Raw genomic sequence first — 20,543 nt, 5'->3', positions numbered from 1 at the left:
TGGTTCTCACCCAGAAGCTGCTGGAGTTGGTGAGTGGAAAGGCATCAGTAAGAATGAACAATAAGTGTTGCAATTATTTTTGAATGAATTTCAGGTTTGTATGGAATGGGTCACAGGAAGTGGACAAAGAGAGCACTGGAATAGTCAAGCCTGCAGGTGAATGGAATATTTTATGGTGTTTTTAGAGGATTATCCTTCATTTTGTGCCACGTTGAGGTTGAAAGATTTATCCAATTGATTTATCTTGGGTGAGAAATGCATTTGTGTCTGATTAGAATTCCTCAGCACCTGCTCTCTACTCTTAGTTATTCCAGACACTCTCCGAGAGAGAATCCAATTTAACTGGCTCCCTATGGTTTTATCTAACTCTGAATTTGTGGCAAAATCATTTAAAGCTGTTTGCCACCGATCCCCAAAGTCTTCCCTCCTGTCCCTAGAAAATGGGAATAAAAAACCAAGCCAGGTTTTGCACTATTGTTGCAAGATGGCAATTGACAATACTTCTGTGTTAGGTACTACCATGAATTAGGTTCCCTGAATTATGTCAATGGTGGCATTTTCTTGGTGTTCACATCCCCTGTTTGGCTGTCTGATCACCACTCGAGTTTCCCTGCAATCTTTATTCATTTCTGGGGATGGGAAGTTTACCACAGAGGCCACATTAAGAATCTGCATCTTCTCTCACTTCCCCAACCCTCAATCAGGTGCCCTTGTCAGATAGTCAGCCCATCTGTGGAGTCAGTCTATCCTTTGAGCCAGTCTGGGTGGGATCATAACATAAAAACATAATGGGAGCAGGAGTGGGTCATGTGGCTGATCTGGACTTTCCTCAACCCAACCTGCCCACCTTTATCCTTAACCCTCCATTCCCCGACCACAAAAATCGATCTAACTCTCTTAATGAGGCAGTTCCTACTGCTTCCCTGGCTAAATTCCACAGATTCACTACTAAGCAGTTCCTCCTCCTCTCCATCCTAAATTTAACTCTTCTAAACCTTGAGGCTTTGTGCCAGTTCCACTTACCAGTAGAAACAACTTTCCTGCATCTATTGAATTCACCACTGACTGTAAGGAGTTTGCACATTCTCCATGTGACCTGTGTGGGTTTTTCCCTGGGGGCTCCGGTTTCCTCCCACCCTCCAAAACATACTGGGTTGTAGGTTAATTGGGAGTAATTGGGCAGTACAGGTTTCGGTGGCCAGAATCGGCTTATCTTGTGCTGTCAATAAAATTAAGCAAAAAATAAGCTAAGTCTCTCACCTCCAGAATCGACAGTGGAAGGAAGGCAGAAATCATAGTCTCAGAGGCCCTTCATCCCATTGAGTCCATGCCCTCCTACACTAATCCTACTCTAATCCTGTATTGTTCTCGCCACATTCCCATCAACTCCCTTCTGCTCCACACCTCCACAGGCTATTTTACAGTCGACATTTAAACTACCATCCCCAGAAATAAATAAAGGTCTGAGGTAAACAATTTTATGTTTAATGAAGCATAATAATTTTTAAAATTATCAATGTTGGTTGTTTCAATATTCAGATACGTGGCAATTTCATCCTCAATCAATGGCCCCCTCATTGTCCTGTTCCATTGATGCTGAACTAATCAGCCTGTAATTACCTGATTAGAGCCATCTCTCTCTCTTGAACCATGCATATGAACTGGCCATTCTCCAGTAAACTCTGGAATGTTGCATTATAATTCTTGTGGTCTCTAAAGGTTCCTTCTTGGTTGCCCTTACCACAACTCCCAATGGCCGCCTCTCCCTCCCAACTCATTGCCAATGCTTTGCCCATGAACCTATAACATAGCTGAATGATCCATCTCCAATATATTAAGGAGCTAGAGGCAGGTCAGCACGTACTCCACAGGAGGGGAAGCAGATCATAGGAGATGTTCTGTGATCACAGGGCATTCCCTCCATTGGAGACAGAGTGAGAAATGAAGGGGTTGCTGTGGTAAAAATGAACAGATTTCAAGAGTTCATTCTCTGCTGTGGAGTGGACCTGGAGTTAGATGTAAATGATAGACTGGTTTGACATAACGATAATGAGTTTACTGTCATACACCCAGATTGTGCTCTGAAATTCTTACTTGTAACCAAACTGGTGCGTAGATACACAGCATCACATACAACCCTGAGATTCTTTTCCATGCGGTCCAGGTAGAATTACCACTTATTGGTTGTGCAAAAAACAAACTCGGACACGACACTATCAATGTGCATCTAAAAAAAAACCCCAGAAAAATGGGAATCTTGTCAACAAGCCATAATGTTTTTGAATGGGAAGCAAACTCCAAGAGTTGGCATGTTTTTTTTGTTTTGGAGGGGTGGTTGAGAAGTGCTGAAGGTTGAGATATTCTGGGGTACAATGACCATGAGATGTCTGAGAATTCTTGTGGACCCTGTTGTGTCTTTGGTTGCGACGTGGACGGTTGAGCACTTGACCTTGAGTGAGGTATTTTACCACAAGAGGCCTTGTTGAGGATCTGGAGAATGGTGTTGTGAAGGATAGATCTGGCCACACAATATCCTAGTCAGTCTTTGTGGCAACGTTTTTCCAGACAAACACCTTTGACCAGGTTCATCAGGCAGTGGTCAGGACGGACACCCTGCAGACACTTGAATGACACATTGGTCTAGTTTTCTGAGCTGACCGTCCAGGTCATCTGGCAGAATACCTCATTGCTAGATCTCACCAACAATGACCAGGACTTGGCCTGGCTGGCGGTAGGAGGAACCTCTCAGTCAGATCCTTCCTGTACAACCCACCACGCACGTTGTGCCCAAGATGCAGGAGACGGTGGGTTTCAAAGAAGTTGGGATAAAGACGCAAGGGTTCTTGTCACGGTTCATCCCAGCAGTAGTGTGACAGAGGACGCTCTGATCTACAGGCTGTTCCTGGGGATGCATACAGAGTCAGACATCCAGGACTGCTGGAAGACTGTCAACTTGGTGAAAGACGCTCTTTGGTCAGACTGAAACCTGTCGGTCTTTCAGTGCACGGAGATGTCGGTGAGGGAGTGCTGCCGACTGGCACATCCCGGGCTGCAGGAGTACGTGCTGAGGAATGCACTGAGGCTTGGTGCAGCCAACGCGAGGGCCCTGTGGTGAAGGATCAGAGTCTAGAAGCCTTTGAATAATCAGACGTTGTGGGTCTGCGACAGATGAGGAAACCCTTCAAACATGGAAGGGTATTTCACCTCAGGAGGCACATGTCCGGTAATGGTGCTGTACTTGAAAGAGAATTTGCTAGCACACAATGTACAGAAATGAGTATATTTTGAGTAAGAGGAAATAAAATATGGAGACACTAAACATGTCTCCATAAAGACTTCACTCTATTTGGCTACGTCTATATTTTTACTGTGGTTGATGTTGGTCAACCTGCTGAGTTCCTCCAGCAGATTCTATATTTCTCCCTTTTAAAGAAATGGTAATATTTTTCATAATTTAGACACAGCACAGTAACAGGTCTATCAGCCCATGAGCCTGTGCCACCCAATTGATCTATAGCCCCCGGTTCATTTTGAACGGTGAGAGGAAACTGGAACCCCCTCCTCCGGGGAAACCCACACAGACGCAGGAAGGCGTACAAACTCCTTACGGACAACACCGGATTTGAACCCCAGTCGCTGGGGCTGTGACAGCACTGCGCAAACTGTTGCACTAACTGTGCTGTCCTCAATGATGGGAAGTAAAAGCATGGAAGTCAGCAAGTGGTTTTTGCACATAAGATCGATTCCATAATGATCAGTCGTAATCTCCAACAACACATTTCCAACTGAAATAAAAAGCAGCTTACAGCACAGATGGTCTGGGCTTTGCCCACATTTCGCTGGTGGGATCAGCGTGGCAGGTGCCCACACAACATGACACAGTACCAGTTTATCTCGGAGTTGGCCTCCAAGCAGGCAGATAACCTGAGGGGCCTTTTCTGCTTCAGGCAAAATTGAGTAGGAACATTTCCTGGCTCTTGTCAGCAAACAGAGTTTGAACTGGCAAATTGGTGACTTGGGTAAATTGTGGATGGAGTGGCAGGTTTGAGCCAACCCTTCGTATATAGAGATGCCACTTTGTTCTTAATCACTATTTGTGTTAAATTTGGAATGTAGCATGGCTGTAAATTTCACTCTGGTTGATTAATTACTGACTGATGGTTCCCTCTTCTAACTGCAATTTTCAGTAAATTTCCTTCAGCTCACAAATGTCATGTCAATGTTCACCAAATCACTCCTCATCAACTCCTGGCAATAGACGTGGTCACAGAAGATTAAATAATCAGTTACTGTTCAGAAGCAAAGTCCACACGTTAACCGTCGACACTGGGGGAAAGTATTGGATTCACATATTGAGGTTTAGACTTTCCAACAAGACTGTTTCTGGCCACCGTATTCAAACCGAGCCCACCTGCTCTTTGGAAGAGTAGCACCTTCTATTCCATCTGGAGCACTCTCCAACCAGACGCTATTACGCTATTAACATTAACTTCTCCAATTTTCATTAATATCCTCTCCCAAATCTCTCTCTTTCCCTACCCCTCTGTTTTCTTCCCTCCAGCTCCCCACCCCTCTCCCTTTCCTCCACATTCAGTGAGTTGCTCCCTCTCCCTGTTCTACCCTCCCACCTCTATCCACCTGTGATCTCTTACTTGTTGGCCTGTGCTCCTCCCCCTGGCCTTTCCTCCATCCTCTCCTTTTATTCAGACGCCTGCCTGTTTTGGCTTGTACCTGATGAAGGGCTGAGGCCCAAAATGTTGGTTGCCCTTGACCTCCTGTGGATGCTGTGTGCCCTGCAGAGTTTCTCCACCACGGTTGTGTATTCATTTCTTACAATGTGACCATTGCCAGTGGTAATTGAATGTCCCTGATTCCATCGACTTCTCTGGTTTCCATTAAGAAACCCCCTTCTTCTCTGTCTTCTTCCCTCTAGTTCATTCCCTCTCTCTTTCCATGAGACCGGCTGAGTTCCTCCAGCATTTTTGTGTGTTTTCACTACAATCACAGTGTCTTCAGACTCCAGCACAATAACAGACCTTTCTGCTGCCCAAACACACTCGTGTTCAACTAACTTAGTATGTTTTGGAACATGCGAGGACACTGGAGCACCCAGAGGAATCTCACTTGGACACCGGGTACAAACTCTTTACAGACCACGCTGGATTCTAACCTGGTCGCTGGTGCTATGATGAGATTGCATTGACCCTATGCTAACTGTGATAACAGGCAATTTTTTTGCAAATGTCAGTTTGCTCCAAAGTTAGAGCTATTTTAAAACAGACAACAAACAGAAACTGCTGTAACTTCCTCCTGTTGGAGAAGATCAATTTCTTTTGTAAAATTCTGTGGATAAAATCTTTTCTTGATATTTTGACATGCTTCATTTTCCTGGTTGGCTCATAATATTGTTCCTAAATGCAGCCAAATATCCAGGTGATTGTTGAGTAATTGCATGTTTGTCAAAAAGACTACAGCAGACAGTCAGAGAGCCTCCGATGAGGGAGGTCTTTGTGAATCATTGTTCCAGTCCCTTACGTCTCATGAATATCTGATCTTCAGTCACTGAGTTAGTGGGCCTCAGGTTGTCATTTTCAAAAGGAGATCTATCTGGTTTGTTCCTGAGTGAATGATGCTAATGGCTTCTAATGTTGCCCGTCACACAGACTCAGCTGCTTGTTCAGGGAAGTATATGGGAAGGAATTTGCTTATGGTTGTCAGGCCTGAAATGACAAGGGAATGTCATTTCTGGTACATTGGAGGGGAAGAAAGGAGTGAGGCAGCTGTAGAACTGCTGCCTTGTAATGCCACAGGTTCAGTCCTGACCTTGGGAACTGCCTGTGTTCTCCCTGTGACACTGTGTTTCTGGCACGGGAAGCGATCACAGCCCTCTTTGTTGATGGATTAATTGGGTAGCATGGGCTCATGGGCCAGAAGGGCCTGTTCCCATACTGTAAGTCAACATTTGAACTTTCCTCCACTCACCTTCAACTGGTAGTTGCTACAGTCGCCCCAGGCGAAAGTTGCTGTCATCCACCTTGTCTCAGTCCCTCGTAATCTTGTATTTTGGGGTATCCTGCTCTCCCGAGGCCCTGCAGTTGCTCGATGGGTCTCGGCAGGTGGAACTCGGCTGCTGGAGGCAAATTCATCCTGTGGGGAAGAGCAAAGGTCACATGGCCAGCCAACATCACTCAGCACATTCGGATAAAGCAACATCCTTCATTTTTCAAAGCCACAATGTAAAATACCAGAAATTGAACACAAACTCTCTTGAGTTCACTTCACCCATTTAAAAGAACTGTTACTCATCTTTGGACTCAACTTCAGCTTCATGTCGATCCTTCCTCATTCAAGAGAATTAAGCAAAGCCTTGTGCAGAAGATCAGGTTGGGGACAGCAGCAAATAAGGGGAGGAGGGATGGCTGGGTGAATAGAGAGGGAAGGGGGTGGAGAGCTGACAGGGGGAGGGGGAAAGGAGAGCAGGTTAGCAGAAACCAGAGAAGTCGATGTTGTTGCCATCCGGCTGGAGAGGGCCCAGACAGAAAATCTGGTGTCGTTCCTCAAATTTACAGGTGGTCTCAGTGGGACAGTACGAGGCTACGGTGATCAACTCTAACTTTGGAGATGTTTTGGAGGGACATTTACCTGGATGTTTCCTGGATTGGAGAATGTCTCTTGTGAAGCAAGGTTGACAGAGCTGGAGCTTTTCTGTTTGGGATGAAGGTCGAGAGGCGGATAAGATTATGAAAGGCGTAGATAGGGTGGACAGGCAGCATTTTTTCCCTGGGGAAAATACTGGAGGACATCAGTTTAAAGCAAATAGAGGAAAGTTTAGGGGAGATGTTAGGGGTAAGTTCTTTTACACAGTGGTGGGTGCCTGCTTTCCATTGCTGAGGGTGGTGCTAGAGGCAGCTACAATAGGGACATTTAAAAGACTCTTAGACAGGTACATGGATCCAAGAAAAATAGGGTGTGAGGGAAGGTTTAGATTTTTGTGGAATAGATTTACAGGTGGGCTGAATGGCCTGTACTGTGCTGGAATGTTATATGTACTCTAAACAGAGGAGAGGCTGGTGCTCGTAAGGTTGTTAGGCCACTTTAGAGATTAATCTGTACCTGACCATATAACCATTTACGGAGCGGAAACAGGCCATGTTGGCCTTTCGAGTCCGCACCGGTTCACTGATTTTGTGCGCCCTCTTCAGGCAATGGTCCCGGTAGATCTGGTCAGAGCAGATAGGCAATTCCTTGAAGGACTTTGCCAGAAGTGTTTGATTTGAAGGAGCTTTCAAATTCAAGTTTATTATCATCTGACTGTACATAAACAACATGATGAAACAGTATACACACACACAAAGATATAATTTAAAATATATATAAATGTTTTGGGCTGATTTACCCCGTTACAGGACACCGTTCATTAATCCCACAGCCTGTGGGAAGAAGTTATCCCCAGCCTGGACGTCCTGATGTTGATGCTCCTGTACCTCCTTCCTGATGGTAGTGGGTCAAAGATTCTGTGTGCTGGATAGAAAGGGTCCTCGATAATTCTCTGAGCCCTATTTAGCCAACGATCCTGGTGAATGTCATCAGTAGAGGAAAGGGAGACCCCAGTGATCTTCAGTCCAATGCTTTTCAGCTCCCGTCCCACACAGTGATGCAGCTGGACAGGCTCCTGTAAAATGTTGTCCAGATGGGGGCCAGTAGCCTTGCCCTCCTCTAGAGTCAACCCCAAGGATTGGGAAATTTACTGAGTTCTGTCCTTGATGAAGACCACACTTGGGGTATTGTGTTCAGCTCTAGTCACCTCATTTTCAGAAGGATGAGGAAGCCATGGAGAGGGTGCAAAGGAGATTTACTAGGACGTTGCCTGGATTGGAAAACCTGTCTTATGAGGCAAGGTTAGCAGAACTGGGACTATTCTCTTTGGAGCAAAGAAGGATGAGAGGAGACTTAACAGAGGGCTCAATTTTAATATTTGTAAACATTTTAGTACATGGATGGGAGGGGCATGGGGAGCAAACCTTTCAGGTGGTGTCTGGATGAATGTTCAAATCGGAGATGAGGTCTGAAAAACAACTCAGGCTGGGAACTGAAAGACACATTGAGGAGAGGCTCGTGGAGCTCAGAGCAAGAGGAGACCAGAGGTAATCAGAGGAGACACAGGGAGGGAGAGACAAGATTATGTCTGCATCCTGCTGTGCCTAGGAGGGTGGAAAAATCTTTAACAGCCGGAAGTAAATCACAGATCATTCAGGGACAGTTTAATTAAAGGTCTGATGAATTTCTGCTCCCATGACTGCACTTAAACAGAGGGAGAAAGGAGCCAGCAAGGAGAAATCTTAGTAACACAAGAGGACATTACAGACACCTGAGAGAGATGGATTCATGGCTGGGATATATTAGAGGGAGGATCGGAAATGTGAACGCGCTGTGTGAGAGGGGAATCAGAGATTGAAAATAACAGGGAGAAGATCTTGTTATCGTTAAGAGGTTGTAAGTCATATTAAATGTGAAGCAGGTGGATCTGCAGTCCCCATGAGAGAGAGAGAGAGAATGTTTGCATTAGAGAGAGAGAGAGAGAGTAATCAGAGAGAAAAAGGATCAAAAGTATAGAAAATTGTTTTTCAGGAAATAAATTATTATCTTTTGAACAAATGAAGGACAAATATGGTATAACTCACGGTACAATGTTTGCATACCACCAACTGAAAACCTATTTGAAGGACAAATTGGGAAGCAGGCTGAGGTTACCAGAAGGAAGCAGCTTTGAATATGTGAATACAGACACAATGGTAATTAAAAGATTTATAACAAACATGTACATCAAGCTGCAAGAGAAAGAGAATGATGAAATAAGCTGTAAACCCAAACAAAAGTGGGAACAAGATCTAAACATAAAGATAAAGAATGAAAAATGGGAAAAGCTATGCTCCGGAACTATGAGAAATACAATAAACATGAGGTTACGCATGATACAATATAATTGGTTACACAGGTTATACACCACGCCCCAAAAGTTAAATAAATGGGACCTAACTGTATCAGATAGATGTTTTCGCTATAAGAAGGAAACGGGAATAACAGTACATGCAATTTGGGCATGTGAGAAAGTGGAAAAGTTTTGGGAAGATCTAAATCAGGTATTAAATAAAATCACACAAAGCAACATACCAAAAAATCCAGAGATCTTTCTTCTAAGTAATATAAGAAATAAAGAATTAGGCCTCAAACTTGGATGAAGCACAAAAAAGATTTATTATGATAGCCTTAGCAGTAGCAAAAAAATGTATAATGCCAACCTGGAAATCAGAAGAGCACCTGAGAGTACAGCAATGGTACATGGAAATGAATAAATGTATTCCATTGGAAAAAATAACATATAATTTAAAAAATAAAGTCACAGATTCGAACAAATTTGGGAACTGTACATGGAACACAACAGAGAGGTCCTACCGCGGACCTCCACCCCCTGAAATGATAGAATGAGAAGAAGACGAAATGAACTGAGCCAGTGTGTAAAAGTAGAAGATACAATTTTCTTGTTTATTTTCATTGTGTGATGACATGGTTTAATGTAATGTATATGTTGAACGTTTAGTGGGTGGGGAGGGGGGTGGGAAGGAGGGAGGGAAGGGAGGGGGAAAAAGGGGAGAAAATGACACTATGTATTCAAGAGGGAAATGTTTGTGTGTATTTTGGTTAATATGGTTCATAGTGTGAAAAATTTTTTAAAAATTTTAAAAAGAGAGAGAGTGAGTGTGTGTGTGTACACATACAATAGTTGGGGACTGGTATCAGTACTGCCTTTATGTGGAGGTGTTTTGCAGAACTGAGTCCAGAGGGCGGGATAGAAGCAGGACTTTCAGAACTTCAACCTTGCTCTCCCATTCATGGGAGGTCTCGAGCTCAAAACAGATTCCTGTTCTCCTTCTGTGGCCTTGATGAACTGTTATCCATGATGAAGGTGGAAGGGAGGGGAATGTGTGTGTGAGCTAACTCATGAGAGCAGTCAACCCGAAAGAGGAGGGAATGTGTCAGATTCCGATTTATTGTTAGAGAACATACATGACTTCACATGCAACCCTGAGATTCTTCTTCCTGCAGGCCAGACAGAATCACCACTTATTGGCAGTGCAAAAAAATCTGACTCAACGTACTTGTCAACAGATAAAGAAATGTAAACAAACTGACTGCAATGCAGAGAGAAAAAAAATCACTAAATGCAAAAGTAAGTGTCCTTAAATTTTTAAAATGTAGACATACATCACGGTTACAGGCACTTTCGGCTCACGAGCCCGTGCCTCCCAATTACACTCAATTAACATACAACCCAATATGTTTTTGAAGGTACATTTTAAATGAGTCCCTGATTGAATTTGTTGTTCAGGAGTCTGATGGTGGAGGGGTAGCAGCTGTACCTGAACCTGGAGGTGTGAGTGTTGTGGCACCGATACCTCTTTCCTGATGGCAGCAGCGAGAACAGAGCGTGTGCTGGGTGATGTGGATCCTTGATGTTCGCTGCCGCTCTCTGTAGATGTTCTCACTGGTGGGAAGGGTTTTGCCTGTGATGTCCTGGGCTATCTCCACTACCTTTTGGAGAGCCTCTGAGAGAGTGAAGTTATTGGTAGGTGGACCATGGGAGAGGAGAGGTGGACTGTCAGGGATGATCTGAGAGAGAGGGGCTGAGGTGAGACAGCTGTGGTTTGGAGTTGGTGTGATTGATGGAAGGTCTAGGACCAACTCAGTGCCTGGTTATGCCTCATGAAAAGGCAGATCAGTAGAGCCTCTCATTGTGGGAGACTGAGGTTCATTCCAGACCCAGGTGCTCTTTTTATGGAGTTTGCATGTTTTCCCAGTCACTCCCATATTTCAAAGGTTGGAAACTGAACCTAACTCCTTCCCCTGGAGGTAATGCACAAATACATGCTACAGACGTGGCAGAGAGAGACTGATGCTGCTAGAAGGGGGTTGGTTTCTAGACCCGCTGGTTGGAGGTGAGGGTGGAGTGGGTGGGGGTGAAAGAACAGGTGCGGCTAGGGAAAGTGTCAGGGTCGAGCGGGAGAGGTGGGTGGGAAGGGAGTCACAGAGAGGGTCATTCCTGCAGATGGAGGGAGAGAGGAAGATGGGGCAGGTGGTGAGATCCATTGGAGCTTACAAACGTGGAGACCAATGAAGTTTTGAAGGCAGAGGTGAGTGAGATGAAGGGAATGGGAAGCCCATTCTCCTGCCTGGAGCAGTAAAATGAGTGTGAGGGCCCCACCAACTGCAGCCATGTTATCTGAAGGAGGAGTCTCGGGAGTTCTTGAGTAGAAGTCCTCATTGTGAGAATAGACGCAAAGGAAAGATTGGGATGGCATAATTGCATGAGGCAAGGTAGGATGAGGTATAGCTGAGGCAGCTGGGGGAGACAGCAGGGTTACAGGGGACACCAGTCGCTCATTTATGTCCTGACTTGGAAGCAGAGAGGACCCAAAGAAGCAAAGTGTCAGAAATGGGTGGATGTTGGAGGCAAAGATGAAAAAAGGGACGCGTTTGGCACAAGTGCAGGAAGCAGTCACCGATGCGGCGTGGAAATTGTTGGGGAGGGAATTTACTTTTGCCTCGTGCACTGAGATACAGAGGGAAACTGCTTTACAAAGGGTACATCGGGTGACGACCCCCCCTCCTCCAGTGCCATGTTGCAAATAAAAGGGAAGTCCCTTCGGAGAGGCAGGTAATTGAGGATCACCCACTTCCTCTGATGTAGTTCAAGGCACATCCCGTGTGGCCGAGGAGTAGTATAGCTGGGGCCCATGGCAACACATTTGATTTCTCACCCTTCTCCCTCGCCTCTTCACACCGCCACCTTCCCTCCAAACTCTCAGTCTTGATGTTGGGTCTCGAACTGAAACGTCACGGTCCACGGAGGCTGCACAACCTGCTGAGTCCTTTCAATAGTTTACCTTTAACAGCAGAGGGACCTGAGCAGTACACCCTGTCACAGGACGAAGGCTTCTCCTTGGGGTATCAGGCAAAGGGAGAAGGGAGGTTGGTGAGGGAGCAGGCTTCCTCACAGATTTCTTCCACTGATGCTTCTTTCATTGTTAAAAAAGGACAATAGAAAACTAGGTTTTGAAAGGAGTATTCTCCTGGGATAGAGAGAGAACACACAGCATTTGAAGCAGACTCTTTGTGAGGTTTTTGGGCTTTTGTTTACGTTTTGTCTCCAGAACTGTGCTCGCATTGTGGAGTTGCTGACGGGGCAGCAGTTCGGTACTTAGGATGGGGAGTGCTGTTCCACTTCTGATCCAGAAGCAGCAGGTCTCAGTCAGACTTTAACAAAAAAACCCAAAGCACCTTCGCCAGTTTGGCAGGCACCAAGGGGGAAACTTCATCACTGCTGGAGCTGCCTTTTGGTTGAGAATTTAATCTGACCTGGTGCACCTTGTGCCACTGTTTCCAATTAGAAACACTGAGATGAGCACAGACTCAATGGGTTAACTGGTCTCTCTCGAAGTTGTAATTAAATCTGGAAATTAAATTTAAATGTAGACATACAGCAAGATAACAGACCCTTTTGGCCCAAACAGTTTCGCCCAATTGACCTTCAACCCTGAAAGAAAGGAGGAAACTGGAGCACCCAGAGGAAACCCACACAGACACTGGAGAACCTACAAACTCCTTACAGACAGTGCCAGATTCGAACCTAGGTTGCTGCCGCTGTAACAGCATTGCGCTAACCGTGCTGCCCATAGAACATAAGAACAGGAGCAGGAGTTAGGCATCCGGCCCATCGAGCCTGCTCTACTATTCAATGTGATCATAGCTGATCTGATGATGGGTTCATCTCCACTGACCTGCCTTTTTCTCCCATATCCCTCAAATCTATCCAAACTTGTCTTAAATATATTTACTGGAGTCGCCTCCGCTGCTTCGAAGGGCAGCGAATTCCACAGATTCCCCACCCTCTGGGAAAAGCAGTTCCTCCTCATCTCCTTCCTAAATCTACACTTTGAATTTTGAGGCTATGTCCCCTAGTTCTGGTCTCCCCTACCAATGGGAACAACTTAACTACCTCGATCTTATCTAAACCTTATATAATTTTATGTTTCTATAAGATTCCCTCTCATTCTTCTAAATTCCAGCAAGTACAGGCCTTTGTCACATTGTTCTTTGGGAGAACCTCCTGTGCACGAACTAGTCGATGAATTTTCTGTTACAATGACAACTGGACTTCTGATGCCATGTGACCAGAAAATACCTTGAGTTATCGAAGTCAAACAGTGTCTGACGGCAGTGGTCGGTGCTGGGAACCCAGCTGTTCATAATCAATATCAATGATTTGGATGAGGGGAACCAAGTTCCAGTTCATTGTCATCTGATTGTATACATATACAAACCGATGAAACAGTGTTTGTTTGGACCACAGCACCAGGGTTTGAGTCCAGCGGTGTCTGTAAGGAGCTCTAATGGAGTGAAGGAGGCAGGATAAAAACTCAGGAACTCTGAGCAGGCAAAACTGAGCTGAGAAGGGAGGCTTTAAGATTCAAGATTATGGTCATGTCATAAAGCAGATATTACAAAATTTCCTCTCATCTACCGTAAGGCAGACAAAGATCTGCCATCAGCAGAAATTGCCCGGTGCCCCTTACAGTCTTCCTGGACAGGGAGGTGCAGGTTTATGAACAGAGTTGTAGATGTGCCTCAGGATGTGAAAGACCATAGGAGTGGAATAAGGCTGTTCGGCTCATCGAGTATGCCCTACCATTCCTCTTCCTGATCAAGAACCATCTTAACTGCATCCAAAGACTTGGCCTCACAGCCGTCTGCGTCAACCAAATTCACAGATTCACTCCCCTCTGTGTGAATTAATTCCTTCTCATCTCTGTCCTAAAGAGAGGTTTTTTCTATTCTGAGGCTGTGCGCTCTGGCCCCAGGCTCCCCCAGAGTAGGAAACATCCTCACTGCATCCACTCTATCCAGGCCTTTCAGTGTTGAATAAGGGGCCCAGAGCTGCTACAAAATAATCAGACCATGGGGACATCAAGTGGTTTTACAACCCATACCTTCTGTACTTTTTTTCCTGAGTTTCCGGTTTAACAAACCACCTTGTCAAATGCATGTGTGAAAGAGATCCCAAACCTGGAAGCAAGGTGTATGAGGCATATCGCAGCATGTAGCCACTCATGGGTTGAGCAGCCAATTTCTGGTTGGAAGACAAATGTCAGTAGCACCTACAGGAGCATTGAGTCAGTGTATATCTTGGGTGTGACATTAGACAAGTAGAGAAGCATAGTGTGCTGCGACAGGTTAATTGCCAGAAGTTCTCCTGGGGAACACTGGGAATTGTGCAGAAGGTGGGAATGGCATGTTATTCTCTGTTTGGAAATGGTCACAGGATGAGTATATCTGGCAAACACTGATTATGCACTCATCAGAAACAGATGAAATAATTGTCCAGTGTATGCCTGGCTCCTGTAAAATCACAGCAGATATCACCCCTTCAGCATTTCTACACCGATCCCTCTGTCCATGCATGTTCCACACTAAGGACCCACATGCTCTGTTCTCGCTGCTGCCATCAGGAAAGAGGTATCGGGGCCACAAGACTCGCACCAGCAGGTTCAGGAACAACTGCTCCCCAACCCCCCCTCCCGAACCATCAGACTCCTCAACAGGGACTCACTTAAGGACTCTCACTTGTGCACTTTGTTGATTTTCTTTCAGTTTGTTGACATTTTTTGTGTTTACATTGTCCGTTGAGCACAGTATTTTCTGCCCTACCAATAAGTGGTGATTCTGCCTGGCCCGCAGGGAAAAGAATCTCAGGGATGTATGTGACGTCATGGATGTTCTCTGACAATAAATCGGAAATCAGTTCTGTCAGTTTCATTCCTGAATGAATTCAACTGCCCAGCCGCAACCCAAGGTGGCAAAATATTTTGTGCTGCGTTGACACACAGGTGGAAATTAAGGTAAATTAAGTGGTCCAGAGGATAGGGGTGGGAGTTGTCAAGTCAGGTTTATTGTCATCTGAGTGGACAAGTACAACTCGACAAAACAGTGTTCTCCGGTCCTCAGTGCAAAACAGGCAGACACACACCCAGACGAAACGGACGTACAGCTAGACAATGCATATGCAGGACAAGATTTCATATCCATAGATAAATAAATATTGTTTTGTACATGAGAGTCTCGGAGGGTCAATGTGAGCAGTTCCTTGGGTCGTTCACCATTCTTACTGCCCGTGGGAAGAAACTGTTCCTCAGCCTGGTGGTGCTGGCTCTGATCCTCCTGGATCTCTTCCCTGATGGAAGAGGCTGTGTGCGGGGTGGAAGGGGTGGAAGATGTGGTACCATCTTCCAATAAGTTCAGGCCCGGTAGATGTAGGAGATGCAGCCACAAATCAGGAGGTTGCGTGCAGAACAAAGTTATTTGAGTCTAAAACTAGTATCGCAGATGCTGGAAAGTTGAAATAAAACCAGCTGCCTGGGAATGCTAAGGTCGTGTTTCTGGAGAGAAAGACCTTGTGCCAAATACATGTAACACAATAAGTCCAAACAATAAGGCAAAGTTTTCTGCTTTTTTTGCCAATTACCTTCTTCTTTCTTTTCTTTGGCTTGGCTTCGCGGACGAAGATTTATGGAGGGGGTAAAAAGTCCACGTCAGCTGCAGGCTCGTTTGTGGCTGACCAGTCCGATGCGGGACAGGCAGACACGATTGCAGCGGTTGCAAGGGAAAATTGGTTGGTTGGGGTTGGGTGTTGGGTTTTTCCTCCTTTGCCTTTTGTCAGTGAGGTGGGCTCTGCGGTCTTCTTCAAAGGAGGCTGCTGCCCGCCAAACTGTGAGGCGCCAAGATGCACGGTTTGAGGCGTTATCAGCCCACTGGCGGTGGCCAATTACCTTAATTCTGTATCAACCCTCCTTCCTCTGGAAAGAACCTGTCACACACACACTCCTGACTTTAAACACTTCCAGTAAATCTTCACCTTTGTTGCCCCTGAACTCTTGAGATGTCAGTGAGAGGCACCTGGTTATTAGCAAAGTGTAATTGCACTAGACAACAAAGATTTTCCTTCCTGAACATTTTTGGGTGGATTTTGGGCAGCTGATCGTGAAAATCACCTTAAAATTTTCCTGCCCCTTATTGTATTTTTTAAGATAGAACCTATTTTTGTGAATTCCTGTCATATTTTAAGTCGACTTCAAGCAGACAAAACCATGAAGTGCAGTGTGTCATTGAAAATTCATTCTCTGCATTCGCACTTGGACACCTTCCCTGCAGTCAGTGATGAACACGGTGAAAGGTTTCACCAGGACACTGTGACCATAGAAAAGCGGTATCAAGGCAACTGGAATCCATCAATACTGGCTGACTGTTGTTGGACACTGACACGAGAGGCATCAGATGCTGAGTACAAACGAAAATCAGCGGCAAAACATTTTCAGGTCAGTTGAAATAACGCATCATTATACGATTAAACATGCTAAACTTAATAAACATTGATGTTTCTCCAACTTCCTATGTGATTCAGCAAATATGAAATTATCTTTGTGTTCAGTTTGAAGTTGTCTATAATAATCCCCAATTTTTTTTTTCACGAAAAAAATTGTTGTCCCATGTTACATGACATCTAATCCCATTGAATCTCGTGGCCCCAGAATGGAAGCAGCTCTGGGAGATCCTTCTAATCTGTTTTGATGGGTGTGTACAAGAGAGGGAGGAATTACCTTCACATTTCCAGTCAGGAGAACATCTCTTTGCTTTGGAGAATGTGGTTTGGATCAAATCCTCTGTCACTCAAAGTGCCCTGAGGGCTTTGGAAGAAAAGAACAAAAGCTTCTTATGGTTCTGTGGATTCAAGATTCAATTTTTTGTCATAGTAATAAAACAGTGTCGTATTACATGAAATTCCCTTTGGCCTGTTACAAGGCAGACAGGTTCACCACACTGGCAGGAATGGCCTAGGCGCCTCTTACAGTCAGGGAGAGAGAAGCAAAAGAGATTCCCCCCAGAGTCACTGAGTGTCTGTAGATTAATCTCCAGCGCTTCTGCAGCTCCTGCAGCCACAGAGTCCAGCCCAAACCATCGGCAGCCTGAGCTCCAGATCCGAACCTCTGACATGATCAGGAATATTTCAGCGCCCTCTGCACCTCCTTGCATCCTGGTTCCGATACCTGGTCCCCCTCCAGCCAGCTTGAGCCAGTGTCCAACAGTTCACAGTTCTCCCGACAGCAGTCCCCAGCCTCCACGGGTTTCTCACCTTAAGTCACCAGCAGCCCACCACACGGGTCTTTCATCTGCAGAGCCACCTCACTGGTCCGCTGCCGCGGCCTCCGTCCCCATGGGTTGTCTCCTCCCCTTCTCCCTCTCAGAAGGTGCGTGATCTTCCCGTCCTCTGGTGCCCTGCTCCAGGCCTCTGCTTTCCCGGAGTCTGCAGCCCCTCGTGGCTGCTACCGATTAATAGGCGCCACCATCTTGGGAGTGGACCCACGGTCACGGGATTTCAACTAAAAACTCCATAGGCTCCCTCAATGGGTCGTTCAGAGCTGATGGCGGTCGACTGGGCAGCTGGACCCCATGGGTCCACACCAGAGGCAGCGCCTCCCTCTTCATATTGGGCCTCATACAGCTTTATATGAGACGCAGATTTCTTAAAGGGACTTAGAAACCCCAGGCCAAGGGATGAGACAACACTAAAACTCCCTCGAGTAACAGGTTAAAGTGAGACAGCCCTCAGTCCGCATAGATCATTGAAAATCCAATTTTGACCACTCAGACAAAACTTAGACACACTCAGTCAATTTAAAACTCTATCAGCCTTTAAGAGAGGCAGAAACTTGAAGGACCTCCTGCTCAGCACCAAACTACAGTCTGGCCCAAACTGCAGCAAGAGTCAATGTGGGGCCTGTAAACGCGTGAAGATACAAAAGGGCGAACAAATGGGGCCCAGATAGAACAAAGAATTACCTGGTCTATGCAATTAGATGCAAGCGCTGCCATATCTTGTACATCGGGGAGACAGGGAAGGCCCTAAGAACTCGCCTCAATGGGCACCTTAGCAACATCAAAGGAAAGGACCAACATAGATGGGTAAGCAGACCCTTCCTACAGCTTTGAGTACAGTCATTACAGATCCGAGGCCTACAGGTTGACATGAGTTGGACAACCCCACAGAGAAAGAGAGCAGAATGAAAATGATTGAATTACAACAGACCAAAACACCAAACGGATTTCATCAGCCTAGGGTCCAGAATTAATAGTAACTTAGCCGCATGATCATGCATAGTAGATCCCACTGAAAGGATGAAAAACCCAAACTTCCAAACGGAGCAGACAAATAAAGGGACCCTCCTACACTACCCCAGTCACCGCACCATCCCCAGCCACTGGGTACCTCACTTCATGGAGCTCTCACCCTGAATCTTCACACAGGAGGCAACATCCAACACAAGGGTACAGACTACACAATAAAGCTATCACCAGAAGAGGGAATTCCCATAAAGACCCATCCACCCAATATAACCTTGCCTAAAATCAAGTACCTACCCTAAACACCCCACACCCTACCCTAAACCTGATCCCATCCCAACCAGTACCCAACCCAGTCTAACATGGCCCTCACCCAAATACCAACCAACCAAATGGCACGAATGTGAAAGGAAGTGCGCTCCGGGATGGGAGGCCATCGAACGGTCTGTATATTTTACAAGGGTCAATAGATGCAGAGCACTGCCAACAAAGAGATGACACGATCTGAGACATTCAATGGCCCAGACCCAACCCCAACCTGAAGGCCCCAACTAACCCTAATCTGAACCCCACACCCCCCCCCCCCCCCCCCACTAACCCTAATCTGATTGACCTCCAAACCATTTCTCTGCAGCAACCACACCACACAGTGATGCAGCCTCTGGCAATCTCATATCTGAAGGTGTATTTGTATGGAATTTAGAGGCTGAATTTCAAAGGGCTAGGATAGAGTTTTAAGGAATGTCAATAATGTATTCATTGGTATGGAATGATCAGAGAGTTTGTGTTTGTGGTTGTTCCCCATAGCATTTCAGTGTTAGAAGTTAATTATGTGGCTGATATTTTCAAGTCAAGTTTATTGTCATCTGATTGGACAAGTACAACCTGACGAAACAACGTTCTCCGGTCCTCGGTGCAAAAGACGCAGTCACACAGCCAGACATCACACATGCACAATATATGCAGGACAGGTATTATATCTATAAAATAAATAAATATTCTTTTATGAAAGTCTTGGAGGGTGAGTGCGAGCAGTTCCTTGGGTTGTTCAGCATCCTCCCTGCCCGTGGGAAGAAGATGTTTCTCAGCCTGGTGGTGCTGGCTCTGATCCTCCTGGATCTCTTCCCCAATGAGAGCAGCTGAAAAATGCCGTGTGCATTCAGGGAAAATAACTATAATGAAAGAGGATGGATGGTATTTTTTTGAGCTGCATCTTTCCGGGCCATTCTCACACCTGTATTGTGCATCCTTGCAGCAGTTTAACTTGACAAGGTGAACACCCTGCTATCAATCAGTCTGGAAAGGCAGCAATGATTACCATGTGAACAGTTGGCTTTTCCTTCATTAAGTATTTTCAAATTCCAGCCTGAGGTTTTAGTCTATAACACTGGACAACAAACTTTTTCAAAGATTTTGCTTCCTGAAAAAATATTGGGGAATTATGATCGACAACTTCAAGATGAACATAAAGATAATTTCAGATTTGCTGCATCACGTAGGAACTTGGAGAAACATTAAATTAACTCGTATTGAATTTAGCAGGTTTAATCGTATAATGACGCTGACACATTGTGTTAGTTCGACTGATCTGAAAATGTTTTTCTGCTGATTTTCGTTTGTGCTCAGCATCTGATGCCTCTCATGTCAGTGTCCAACAATAGTCGGCCGGCACTGATGGATTCCAGTTGCCCTGATACCGCCTTTCCATGGTCGCAATGTCCTGGTGAAACCTTTCACCGTGTTCATCACTGACTGCACCAAGATCAGTAGGGAAGACGTCCAAATGTGAATGCAGAAAATTAATTTTCAATGACATGTTGCACTTCATAGTTTTGACTGCTTGAAATGGAGTTAAAGTAGAACAGAAAATCACAAAAATAGGTTATATCTAAAAAAAACAGCATGTGATAGGATATTTTTAAGGTGATTTTTGTGATCAGCAACTAAAAATCCATAAAATACTCCAAAAAGTGTTCAGTAAGAAAAATCTTCATTGATGAGTGTAATTAGTTGCCTCAAATCTGGACCACCCTGTATCACCCTCCCTCTCCCCCCCCCATCCCCTCCCTTCCATACCTTCATTGTATTCCACCTCGAAAACCCCTCTCCTTCCACCCGTACCCACACCTTCACTGCTCCACCTCACGCCTCCCCCCACCTCGTCCGTGCCTTTGTCTCCTCTCTCTAATCCATTACTGGACGCCAAGTTTTCAATCTTTATACAGACAACTCCCACGATACGATTGCTCAGGTCATGGAAATTCACCCTGACAGAATTCAGAAATTACCACCCAACAATTTCAGATACAGAA

General features: G+C 45.4%; 1 protein-coding gene and 1 long non-coding RNA gene across 9 annotated transcripts in view; one reads left to right on the top strand and one right to left on the bottom strand.

Annotated features, from left to right (window-relative positions):
- LOC138748448 (uncharacterized) overlaps positions 1–20,543 on the bottom strand; it is a 162,847-nt gene that overhangs the window by 45,574 nt on the left and 96,730 nt on the right. For both annotated transcript variants that reach the window (XR_011348038.1, XR_011348039.1), the window contains exon 2: positions 5,983–6,147. This is a non-coding gene — a long non-coding RNA (uncharacterized lncRNA). The remainder of the gene's footprint in view (positions 1–5,982; positions 6,148–20,543) is intronic.
- Positions 1–20,543, top strand: part of LOC138748445 (sodium/calcium exchanger 3-like) — a 173,627-nt gene that overhangs the window by 66,226 nt on the left and 86,858 nt on the right. The window lies entirely within an intron of this gene.

This window comes from Narcine bancroftii, chromosome 13 (genome assembly GCF_036971445.1).
Source record: "Narcine bancroftii isolate sNarBan1 chromosome 13, sNarBan1.hap1, whole genome shotgun sequence".
Lineage (NCBI taxonomy): Eukaryota > Metazoa > Chordata > Chondrichthyes > Torpediniformes > Narcinidae > Narcine > Narcine bancroftii.
This window is presented reverse-complemented; position numbering and strand designations above follow the sequence as displayed.